This window comes from Falco punctatus, assembly GCF_963210335.1.
Source record: "Falco punctatus genome assembly, chromosome: 3".
Taxonomy (NCBI): domain Eukaryota; kingdom Metazoa; phylum Chordata; class Aves; order Falconiformes; family Falconidae; genus Falco; species Falco punctatus.
Genome location: NC_137582.1, coordinates 57,572,228 through 57,585,641, shown reverse-complemented (window position 1 = coordinate 57,585,641; position 13,414 = coordinate 57,572,228). Strand labels below are relative to the sequence as shown.

Below are 13,414 nucleotides of genomic sequence, written 5' to 3'. Positions count from 1 at the left end.
TGTTGAAAAATGGTATGTTCAATGGCATACAGAAGAAATGGTATGTCAGAAAAGAGAAATCATAACACATGATTAGAGAAATAATTTAACATGGGCATGCACTAAAAGCCTCTGTGACTCTCCTAAGCATTTCAATTGCCAGGTTAGCATTCCTTTTTTTTAGTGTTTTATCTTAATTGCACAATAAAAGCCTGTAAAACATCACAGCAATGTCAGTTAATATTGGAATGGAAGCTACATATAAAAAAGATGTAAAGAATCATAAAACAGAAATGCCTAAAAGGAAATCAGACACTATTAACAAATGAATTCTATATGTGTCTAATGAGAAAGGGCACAAGAGAATTACTTATCTAAGTTGTGCACATACTTATGAGAAAACAGATGCTTATGAACTTTAAGATAGAAAACCAAGAACAAAATCCTTCAGCTACCATAGTTACTTTGGTACAGTTTGGATGGACCTCAGGTTAACAATTTTGAACATGCCAGAGTGATAAATAGAATCCTTGGCAGAATGTAAAACTGTGATAGCTTAAAAGAGGAATTCCTTGAGGAAATCTGAGAGGCAGAACAGATGTTCTACTTTTCAGAGAAAATGTGTTCAGCAAACCTGTGTATCCACTGTTGTTTAATTGAAGAATCATCCATCCTCCATTTCCACAAGATGAAGGAGACACTTGCTTACTGATGGAAGAGTTAACAGTTACTCCTTATTTTTCAATAAATATTTCATTGTGCAACTACAAAGAGTGACAAATGAAACCTCCAAACACAAGCTAATAGGTCCAAAGCTTAATGTTTTTTTGCAGTGCAAAGGACACATGACAGTTCTTTCCCACATTTGCTTAAAATGATTAAGCATTACCATGCCGGGAAAAAAAATATCTTATTCTGGTAAATTACTTTTGCGACATCTAGAAAAAAAATAACTTCTTTGCAGACATATAATAGTTTCTAAAGACAGGATGTTTATTTTCAAGTAAATGTAAACAACAAGCTTAGAGTTTAGACAATTCCTAGTTCATTTCAACTAACAAAGTCAGACATGAGAGCAAAACATAGTAATTGTCAGCTGATAGTATACCATGTCTCACCTTGATTTGCAACTCTGGAAATTTAAGAAGCAAGTTTGGAGAAAGGCTCTCTTGTCACCCAGGGGGCTGTATCCCCACAGTCACAAGCAGATTTCTCCAGCCCTCACTTTATATGGGTGCGAAGGACTGAAATTCATACCACCAGTGGGCAGGAGGAACTGGCTCTGCTCTTGGCAGTTCTGATCCACATTTTTTAATATTTTTTGTTTCACACCAAAGGGGAGAATGCATTTGTTTAGTTTCACTTCTTAGTCTCATTTAGCCAAATCTTGAAACCAAATAAGTTATGAGTTGACTAAACTTCACTTTGTTTGGCCAAGGAACAGATAAGACTCTGGGTTTGGTCTGAAGATGTTCAGGAACATAAAACTTGTCTCTTCGTTATGGCTTGTCCCAGAGATCCTGGAAAAACCTTGAAAGAAATGTGACATAACCTAAAAATTATCCAGACAATAGAGAGAAATTAGATAGGTTTCATTCCTTACTGCCTGAAGAGGTCCTCATTTGACATTAGTTTCAACGTTTTTTCATACAAGAACAGGGAGGAGACAACATCTGAGTAGCACACAGACAATTTTGAGACGAAGGTGAGTGTCATGCTGAGCCACTTGCAACTGCTGCTCCGGTGTTTTGCATGCTACTGAAATGTCACTGATCTCAGACCTAATATGGATATAAAGATATTTTACCAGCATGTCATTTTTCAGCCTTCCATATGTTGTGACACATAGAAAGCTTTAGAACAAGTGTGCCTCATGTTTTTCAAAGTTGGATTGACTCATTGATAACTCTGCACGGAAGGGACCACATTTCCTCTCCATGGGAGTCCCTGCCTCACAAAACACATGTAAAAAACGGGTACGAGTCATCGCATGCATGACAAAGGATACTTTCAAACTGATTATTCTCAAGAGCCTTATGGTCAGTCCCCCATACCCACCAGATTTTAATGCCAGAAGTGTGACTAGTTGAGAAGGATGTAGAGGTGGGAAAACTTAAAAATTCAAGCAATGCTGTGGCCCTGAGGCACCGCCAGTCCTGCCTGTCCCTTTCCACCCCCCAGGTCTCCCCCACCCTGCCCACAGCCCAGGATCCATGCCAGTCCCCCAGGGCCATCAGACCCCAGTGCTATCGGCCCCTGCCTCAGCAACGCCACAGCAGGGCCTGTTGCCAGCTCCCAACAACCCTGCCCTGCCCTGCCCGGCTGTTGGCCCTGCCAAGCTGGGCCCCTCTGCAGGCCCATGTCTTGGCCTGTCCCCAGCCCCAGGGAGGTGCTCAGGCCCGGGGCTGGGGCTGCCCCTGCGCCCCCTGTGCCCCGCTCCTGGCTGGGGTGGTGGGATGGCCCCAGCTGCCAGGCCTTGCCCCGACAGACCCTTCAGCAAGCTCCCACGGTCCCTGGGAGCCCCTGGCCCCTGCAGCACCCTGACGGGAAAGGAGATAAACTGTACAGCTCCAGGCAGAAGAGTTGGGATTTCCAACAGGCACAAATCCCATTGGATTTTCCAGCAGTTTTCCCTGAGGAAAGCTGCAATACACCCCCAAGGTGAATGCTCTGTAGTGGTCCCTGTGCTGCCACTTCAGCAGCGTGCGCCACAGCTTCAGCCAGAGACCCTCCAAGCCCAGTCCTGTTCCTCCCACCCTTCCAGTTCCTCCCAAGCAAGTTAATTTTGAGCTTTTTCTGCTATCTGCAATCCTTCTTGAAAATTCTGTTTGATTAAAACAAACACACAGGGACCCTGAGGCTACAGCAGGAATGAGAAAGCAGCTGTGGAGATCAGGGAGCTTCTCTGATTGCTATGGGTGCCGCTGCAAGGGCTGAAGCCTGCCCTGGCTGATGAGCCCTTCACAGTGCTGGTGCCCCTGGGGCTGGTGGCCCTGGGGCAGTATCTGTGTGTCCGTGAGGTGACTGCAGAGCCTTGTTCTGGACTTTCTGACTTCACCGTGAAGGAAGGCTGCGTTCACAGGTGGAGCACAAGGCACGCTGTGAACTGCTGTTCGGGGAAACAAGAGTGCTGTTGGCCAGTTGAAAGAAGGTCAGCGAGGCATCATGTTGATTTTCAGCAAAGGTTAGCTATGTTGGATATGTGGGGGACTTTCTGACTGGAAAGACAATGAGTCTTATGACCAAGGGGCAGAGAAATGCTGAGGGACATCCTTCACTCAAGGCCTTTACAAATAATTTGACAAACATCTTTGCTGGTGGCCTTGATATACTTGGTGCCTTTCAGCAAAGAACTAGATTAGATGATTTATTGAGGTCCTTAACACATTAGATTTCTAGGATCTCTATTTCTACTACTGCTCAGAGCAAGGTATTTTTGCACTATAGAGCTATCAACAGTATCTTACCCATATTTCTTACACAGTATCTAACCACAGGTATATTCTGCAGCGTGAGCCCCCAGTGTCATTCTGAAAAAAGAGAAATAAAACCTTATTTTTCTTCTGCCACTCCTAGAAGAAAGATGGTCTTTGATACTTTTGCATTAAAACGAAGTTGTGAAAAGCAGAAAATTTTGGCGGTGCTTACCTGCAGAAAAAGAAAAACAAAATAAAATCCAGCATGAGAGTTTGACTTATTCTTCCATTTAAAAGAAAAATAAAAGGAAGAAGAAATCATCTCTTCTGAAAGTGGTAATCCCAGTGGCATTGTAATAGATGAAAAATATCTTATTCACGTTCTCTATGCAAATAAACTTTATCCACTTTTAGATAATGACATTTGGGTAGAGAAGAATAGATTTCCTGTGGGAATGCTTTTATGTCACATGGTATTCAGTTCCTGAAAACAGCAATTGATCTGTCGGGTCAAATCTACTTAAACCTTGTTTAACATTACCAGAAATTAGTCCCTCAATAGTCTCTTTTTCAGACAAAATATCAATAATTAGCTGGCTTCTTTTCCATACACACGTAATACATACAATATTGATGTTACTTTGCAGAATTTGTATTTAAAATTTTTCCCATTTTTGGATTCACAGTTTTGTTAGTGTTAATAGACCTAAGCCCATAAAATTAATTTTCACCAAGATTGGTACGATCTATGTGGTTCCAGACCTTCAGTTTTACCAGCATTTATGCTCCGTTAGTTATGGGTCTTTTGTGAGAAAACTGCTGTGCAGAGGTTTCACTGTGCTCATGTGATAGCTGTTCATTGTATGTTTGAAAGGAGCTATCAGGTGTGTTTGTAGTTGAAGTGTTTAAGGAATCATCAACAGAAAATGGCAGATGTTAAAACCTAAGCTCTCCCCTACTCTAAGGCAAAGTTTTGGTGAGAGGAATTCATTGCAGAAACACCAATAGCACTAATAGCAGTCTGCTGAGATAGAAGTTCGATACCTTGCTCTGATTTTCTAGGAGCACTCTGTATGGACATTGGAGGAGTTGCACAAGACCTTACAGAAGCTATAACTTTCTGTGTTTTCTTATGAAAACTGTTCTGCTTAGAATACTTGTATGAAAATGCATACAGCCCCATACTTGAGGTCTCTGCAATGCAGGACACTCAGACTGAAGTCCCTGGGAATACAGGACCTAAGAGTTGCAGTGAGCAGAGCTGGTGATATAAGAGCCATAAAAACTGCTGTATTGTCTCAGACCGGTGGTCCGTCAAACATGCTTGCCTACCTCTAATAGCAGATGCTTAGGAAAGAATACAAGAACAGGACATGCCTATATTGATACTTTCTCCTCATGCACTTACAGTTTCTGGGTGCCTGTGGCTTAAGAAAATATTGAGATATTAAGTGTATCCTCATTCCGAAGTTCTGTCCTTGTTTGACTTTTCCCTATGAATGTGTCTAATTGCATTTTGAACTGTTTTATACTTTTGACTTGCATTAGATATGTGAAACAAGTTTCACAGCTTAATTGGGAGTTGTCCCTAATCAAGTCTTTATTCTGGATTGGACTTTTAGATTCCCCCGAGCCCTCCATCTTATTTCAAAGGCATCTTTAGCGTGACTAGAATTTCAAAGTTCAACACCTTTCATACACCAGAACTTCTACCTATTCCATCCCTTTGCTGGAATGCTCTGGTATACAGGGCAATACAAAATTGCCCTCCGGTTGACAACTAAATTCTTCATTTGCATATTATTAGCATTATTGACTTGTCCCTCAAATATGACCGGAGTCTATGGTGCAGCACAAGTTGGTGCCAAACTCCCTGCAGGGGCCTGAAGACAAACATGCTCAGAACTTAATGACAAGCAGGTTTTTTTGATACTGAGGCAGATGGGAAATAACAGAGCAGATAATGTCCAAGCCTTCCACACTGATCTTGGCTAAACTCCCTTTACCAGGCAAGAGGAGGAGATAAACTAATTGTTTGATCAGGCTTAGTATTCTCAGTTAATACTGTGCCAGCAATACCTGTTTATGAGCAAAATTCTGTCAATATTGTAGCTTATAATAGTTACACATAAATATTTACAAAATATTAATTTACACAATTACTGCTGTGAAAAAAAGACAACTACTATTATTTCACTTAAATGCTATGCAATATTCACCTCTGATATTTATTTTACATGTATATAGCTGTGTAGCATAGAAACCAAGTGGCTTGATATAGATTAGTGGAGACTGTAGCCGTACAGAAAATTGAAGCAAAATATCCTTAATCCAAGAAACATGTCTATATTATGCATTTGTGACCTAATGTAGCAGCATAGCTGCAAACCCACTTTCTTGCCTAGAATGAAGCTGGGCTTGCACTGGGATGATCACCTGCAGTATGAATACCTTAACTGCATTGGTTACAACAGCATTTTTCATAAAGCACTGTGTTTCTCTGGTCACTTTGCTGATCTTATGACCGAAGTACAAAATCCGTCACCTTTGACAAGCAGGCGTAGATTTTGTATTTAAGTCATAAGCAACATTTTCTAGTGGAGTCAAGACTAAACGCTTTTGATATTCAGTGACTTTTTTATTTAAACATCATTTTTGCAAATGCAATATGGGTTTAAGCATTTTTTTTGTCTGTTCTTAGAGCTTATAGAGAAGGCTAAGCAAGGGACAATTTCACTGTTACAGAGACTATTTCACTTCACAAAGAAAACTGTATACTGAAAAATTATACCTATTCTACACAGACAGAGTCAGGAAGAAGGAAAGAAAGTATTTTAGACTATCAGTGCTTGCCATTTTGATGTTCTTCCTCTGTTCAGTTCTGGACTAGCCAGCAATAGGTAGGAATGGTGAAGAGCTACATCTCAGTTTTCACATCAGAGCAATATATTGTGCCCACTCTATGCTGACAAGTCTGCCACCCTGGAGCACATACAGGCGTCTCTAAGACACAAGAATTCCCTTCTCGCAGTCTATAAGGGCTCTTTAGAAGCCCCAGAGCTGATATGGGTCTGTCCACTGTTGTATAGGTAAGGATGAAGGCTGAACTAACCTTTCAGATGTATTAGGCCATCCATTTCAATGTTAGTGCTGGCTAGGAAGAAGACCATGGCCAAGAAGCATGTGGAACGAAACTAAAGAAAAGCCCTCAGGCCATAGCTCTTCCTCTGCTGGAGCCCCTAGCACAAGGAACATTTCAGAAGATACAAGTTTTGATTTGTACAGGTCCTATGTCAGCCCTTCCCAGCTGTTTCAGCAACAAAGAGAGGCAAATGCAGCAGAGATTTAAAATAACTAAAGAGCCCAGTACAGGCTCAGATCTGCCTGTCTGGGAAGCAGCCTCACTGAAAGGGACCTGAGGGTCCTGGTGGACAGCAAGCTCAACTTGAGTCAGCAGAGCACTGCTGCAGCACCAAAGGCAAATCAGACCCTAGGCTGCACCCACAGGGGTACTACTAGCAGAGACAGAGACATGACCATCCCACTCAGCACGGATCAGGCCACAACTGGGGTATTGTGTCCAATTCCAGTCCCCACAGTTCCAGGAAGACACGGACAGATTGGGGAGACTCCAAAGGAGGGCCAAAAAGATGATCAAAGGGTCCCATGAGGAAAGACTGAAGGAGTTAGTGAAGGAGTTAGGTCTTTTCTCCCTGGAAAAGGGAAGGCTCAGGGGTAACTTCATCACAGTATTCCAGTACTTAAAGGCAGCTACAAAGAGAACAGAGGCTCATTCTTCATGGAGCCACATGAAGAAGACAAGGGTTAATTGATACAAGTTGCACTGGGAGAGGTTTCATCTTAATGTAAGAAAGAATTTTTTTACAGTGAGAACAATCAATCACTGGAACAACCTCCTCAGGGATATGGTAGAGTCCCCATCACTGGAGGTTTTCAAGGTGAGATTGGACAGGGTGCTGGATAATCTCATCGAGGCTCCCTTTCCCATGAAAGGTTGAGCCAGATGACCTTTCCAGGTCTCTTCCAACCTGGGCTCTTCTATGGTACTGTGATTCTATGATTTAAGTCACGGCAGGCTTACCCTGCATGTACAGCCACAGCCAGCTCCAGTTAGAAGGACCAGCCCATGTTTGTGCTATTTCCCCAGTTTCGTTCCAAGAAGAGATCTTGCCAGAGATGCACAGGCTTCCACATGTGTAGTATCCATGCAGTTGCAGAAGAGCTGCTCTCTTTTTGAGGAAGCATGTGCAGAGCTGTTACAGCTGTATACTGCTGTACTGAGTATTAATTGTTTCCGTTTCCAAGGAAGGGGGCAAAATTTAGCTCTGAAAGACAAATGAGATCTGGTTCATAAAGCTTGCTGGGAAAACAATGTTGGAATAGAGAAATCACTTTCACTTCATTGACACATCTGCAAAATAGCATAATTTTCTCAGTAATTTCATTCAACAAATGGGAAAGAAAAGGGAGAGAAGTTGTGAAAATTTTGCAAAATGCCCTTTTGTCACTTTTAGAAACGTTCTAAGGTTTGGGTTTTTTCTTTTTCTTTTTTGTTTCCCAAAAGGACTGTTAATTTAGTTTTACATTTTATTATAAAATATAAAATGTCCACATCTCAAAATGAAACCTCCAGGCCAGCCTGACACTAATCCTTTATGAAATACCCTTCTGTATAGAACTTGTAAAGTTACTGGTGCTGTAGCTAATGAGGATGAGTAGCCAGTCCTTTGCCAAATGGAATTTCAATCTTCTTCAAGGCTCTATTAATAAACTGTGGCTTCGTGGGGTCTGGAAGGTCATTTTTTTTTTTTTTTTCATTGCCCACTTGCAAGAATCAGATTTGCTCATCGTGGATAATAGCAGCTTGGGGACAAATTATTACTATATGGTCTTATTACCAGGCTGCCTGGCCTGACACAGCTTTCTACTGAAGGGTTTCTATAGTCAACTTTTGTTTAAAATCTCCTAGGAGTTACCTTTCGGTGCTGCTATTGTTCCCAACTCACCTAGCATGGTTACTCATTATTTCTGTGCTCTCTCCTAGGGTTTTTAAGTATGGTGTGGTGATAAGTTTAGAATTGCATCCATCCTTTTGTTACTATTACCACATCTTCCATTACCCTATCATGATCCATAAGTGATTTTTCCAAAAGATCCAAAAGAGATTTTTCTCATTCATCTGCTCAGTCTTGTCTCATAGCTGATACTCTCTTTGAGGCAAATACTGTCATTTTCTATGTGTATCTGAATGGCACCTAACACAGTGAAATGCCAGGCCAGCTGAGAAATGCTGTTACATGATTGTGTAATACTTGTCATTATCATCAGAGACAGATACCTATTACTAATCATAAAACCATCTAGAAAATCTTTCTTTCTGCTTCCCTCTGGTGTTCTTATTTTCCTTTTTCTTGCTTTTCTTTATGTTTTTTTAACCCTCTTTATTTTTTTTTCCCCTCTAAACAGGTACCTTTAAATAACAGGCTCCCTCAGTGTATTTATCTGGTATGAGTGCTGAGTAGCACCCATTCCACAGACAGTTGTAAATGAGACTTAGGTGACTAGCTGAATGATGTCCATCTTCATGATGTCACAGAAAAAGTACTGTCATGAAGTTAAATATGAATGCACTCTCATTTGTTGTGCTTTGCCTTGTTTCCCATACTCTGTAGCATACTGCATCAATGCTCCATGCCGGAGAGAGGCAGCTGCAAGCAGGCAGACAGACAGTTAGCAAGGCCATCACCTCACCTAAGAAACATTTGACTCCAAGCAAGCTGCAGCAGATTTTATAGGTCCTCCCTACCTGGAAGGCTGGCAATGTCCCATACCTACACTGCCTGCATAGCCACAAAGGTCCTTTCTGCACCAGTTCAGCCTGTCTGCCCTGGTTCAAAAAGCTCCTTCAGACAGATGGATAACTTCTACTTTCCTTATGCCCTGGCAGTGGGAGGCAGTGGAAGTCTGGTAACTCTCCTTCCCAGCCTTCGCAGAAGAAAAACTGCTCTGCAGGCTCTGTGATTTTTGCTTTTTGACCACAAGATGTCTCCTGCAAACCACGGAAACAGCAAAAGGCTGTCAAAGAGCCTGGGGAGGTGGACACACACACACAATATGCAGGCCCGGTACTTAGGCTCAACCTCCCTAGTATGAAAGTCAACTGAGGTTCATCCCACTTGCTCCAGTAATTCCAAAAAGAAGTCTGGAGCACGGAGAGGATTTTTAAAATTTTATTTTAGCCCTCATACTAGTTGCCTGTAAAAGTTTACAAATGTTATGAAAATTTCAGTCCCCATGTGGTAGTGGTAAAAAGAGAGCTTATCACACCAAGCAGCCTCCAGAAAGCTGCCTGAGAGGAGCTTCCCAATGCATGTCTCATCTACCACCTGAAAGAATAGTCTCCCAGCAAGCAACAGACAGCTTCGAAAAAAAGAAGGAAAATCTGCTTAAACTTCTCCTTGGAGGGACAGACTCTGAAACAACCTGTAACAATCTGTAAGCCTTCACAGAGATGAATGAAACAATCTGTGAGCATTCAGAGACAGTTTATAAATACCCTACGTGCAGTAAGAGACAAAAAGACTGACAGACTGCTGAGAAATGGCTGTGAAGTACAACAATGTGCACAGAAATAAGAAGTTCCTTGAACTGCAACATTTCCATGATACAAGCTTCAAAAATGGACTCAAGTTGGTTTGTGCAAACATAGCAAGCATTAGGCTTTGCTTTTCACAGTTATTTTTAAGCTTTCCAACACGAGTTATTGTCTCGGTCCACAGAGGAGCGGCTGTGTGCGCAGCCTGCATTCATTGTTTCCTTTCATACCCAATGAGGCCCTCAGTATGCAGCCAATGTTTTAGTTAATGCATTTCTTCACCCATACTCTAATGCCACATTAAAAAGCAGACTTGCCTTTGGACTACTCTGTTTCTAGTATATGTTCTCCCTTTAGGAATGTAATTGGCTGTAACTTGTAATGTAACTGGATTGTCCACTTTGAAGTTAGAGCTAGTCAGGATGCTTGAGAAGATTTGTTTCTAAAACTTTCCATTAAAAATTAATGGGACGCCTCCCCCCCCCACCCCCCACCCCCACCCCCTGCCAGTATTTAGAAATTCAGCACATTTATTTTAAAAAACCCAAACATTTTATCTATTGATTTTTTCAGCTTGAAGTTTAGCAGATTTTTAAAAGAAACTGAGCAAATCTTTAGGGATCTTCTGACAAAACATATATTTTTGTCCTTATCGATTATCTTTTGCTGAAAGAATCTCATACTGAAAAGAGTTCTTAAAATTGTATCTGTTATATTAAATGATACATTCTTTTAAGTGTGTCATTCAATTGATTTTTATAATTTGTAGTTGCAGCTTGTAAGGCACAGAGGCATTAAAAAAAATTAAGTAACATTAATTGCATCATTCAGACTAACAGGAGAACTCCTGTGACTTAAATCGCAGAGATGGAGGCATGGAGGAAACTCTCCTCTTGTGATTACCGATGCTGTACCAGATTAACAGACCTGCACAGATTCCTGAGTCAGGCAGGCAGCAAGCTCTGTGGGGAAGGAGCCTTAAGGAATAAGCAAATGTTGGGAACAGTGGCCTGCAGCGTAATTCCCGAAGGCTGTGCCTAAAAATAGAGCCACTACAGACAGACAGAGGGTTATATTGTTCACCCTCCCTCACAAGTCCTGTAGTCTAGTCTTAGAGCAGCTATCCCAGCAGTAGGCTTCGTCTTACTCCACGTTTAAAGGTGCCAAAGGGCTCCCTCTCTTTTATGTCTGCTATTTAGCTCTACAGGACAAGCACATGTGATACATGTAATGCTATATTCAAAGGCAAAAGTGCCTGCTGCAGTGAGAAGGACGAAACTTCACCTTGGTGTTTCCCAAGTTACATTCCTTTTCATTAAAGGGTATGCTCTCCTCAACAGCCTTTTCTCTCATGAGCAGCTCCACTGAGGTCGGTGAGACTGCATTACAGGCTGTTGGATTCACCAATATAAGTCATTGCCCAAAAAAGGCAAGCGAAAAGTCCTACTGACTTTCCAATAAAGGTGTTTTATTTAAAGAAACGTAAATAATACCAGGGGCTGTTCTGAAGTATAATACGTAAACTGATTTGTGGTCTTCATGTGAAATTCAACAAATACCTCCAAAGTCTACTTTATTAGAGTGTGAAAGAATCGCTCTAAGTCATTTTCTAAATTTCTGTTATTGAAATATTGATTCAACAATTTTGAAGGGCCACTAGCATTTTCTATAAATACCAAACCAAGTTAGCCGTGAAATTTGTTACAGAAGTGCATAGGCTACTGCATTCCTCTATGCAATGTGCATTATGTGATTTTTTATTTATGTATGATACATGTTATCCATTGGGAACCATTGTTACGAGGAGATTTAACTCAGAATACTTAGAAAGATGGGTGAATGTGGTTTAATTTCATGTGGAAAATGTATAAATAAATTGGTAATTACTACTGTCTGAGTTCTATGATGGTAAATACAGGACTTAATGAGAACTTGAGTGGTAGTCACTGTCTTTGATAAAATTGGTAGCTAGGCCTTGACCTGAAGTATTCCAATTTTCTGAAACCTCCCCACAGTGATGCCTCAATTCTTCAGTTTTCTTAGAGCCCATTCAATTAATCATATGTGTGTGTGTAAATACATATATATGTGTGTGCGTTTCCTGTATGGGACCCTGAGAACACTGGTTAGATTTGCAGAAACACTTTTTATACAGGTGTGTTTGTTTTTCCTGCTGATCTTAGCCAGCGTATCTGACATCTGACTAAATTTTCTGAACACTTGATTTTTATTTAGTCACAAACTCTGTTCACTCAGAATCAGCTCTAGCTTTAAACTCATCAAAATTGGCTTTGGCCAACCTAATCTCTTCTCTCCTTCCCCCAAAATACAATAGCTGAACTCTTTATTAGGAGGTCCCTACCTCCCTTGTCAGAGCCAATATTGAAAGAAGCAAACACTAACCAAAATAATCTTAAACTAGTCTAACAGTTCTCCTTACCTTAGCATCTACACTTGCCAGGACCAGCAAGAAACCAAACTCTTTTGTACCTAAGTAGCAAGAAATTAAGCCCTGCTATACTTAACCTCAAATTAAGTATAGAACTAAACATAAATCATTCCTTTGCTTGAAATCAGCTGCTGCACTTAACCTGAAGTAACTTAAACTAAGTCTTCAGTGTCCTAAACCATACACTTAACCATCATCCAGAAACTCCTAATGGACTCTGAATGAGACACAAATTATTTGCCAGCATGGATCATATTTTTCATGTACAACTAGCAGAATTCAGCAGTAAACTGAACCCTTCCATTCCTGTTTTCCTGAACCCAAACCTAATCGGACACCCTTGATATCAAACTAATGGCATTGTATCTCAAAAACTAACTGTATTGTATCTCAGACTAGAGCAAGCTACCTAGCTTTTGTTACCCTGCACTCAAATTCAGCCTACCCTTGCTTCATTCCTCACCAAAGTCCTACAGGTCTTAGAAGATCCTGAATTTTCCTGAATTCTTCAGATCCCTGTAAACCAAACTCTATCATTAACTCTAATGCAACCACAGTGTTTACGTATGTCCTACCAATCCCCTCCAACACTAGCCCAGACAGTGAGCTATATTCCTCTACCAGGGTCAGTCCACAGCTTAACCCCATGCATCTCTTGGATCCAGCAGTCATCTGACTCTTCAGCCCTCTCTCTTACGCCCTGGGTTAGGGCCAAACTCTAGCCATAGCTTTAATCAGAGCTGACAGTTTAATCTGCAGTTGTGGTTAGCATCTCCACCCCTGACTACCTTTTTGGATTAGCCCTTTCCACTTGAACGTCTCCTGTAGCTGCAACTCCAGTCTTCACTCTAAGGACCCACATCCTATCCTGTCCTGTTACCCTGATGTGTCACTACCAGCTGTAGCCCCCATTCTAGCTTTAATGTTCTTGTAGGAATGCACGGTAAACACAGA

At 41.3% G+C, this 13,414-nt stretch overlaps 1 protein-coding gene across 3 annotated transcripts in view; it reads right to left on the bottom strand.

Annotated features, from left to right (window-relative positions):
* Nucleotides 1-13,414, bottom strand: part of ADCYAP1 (adenylate cyclase activating polypeptide 1) — a 36,708-nt gene extending 23,294 nt beyond the window's left edge. For all 3 annotated transcript variants that reach the window (XM_080378840.1, XM_080378841.1, XM_080378844.1), the window contains exon 1: nt 1-13,414. This exon is cut by the window's left edge. The gene's annotated coding sequence lies outside the window, so the exon portion shown is untranslated.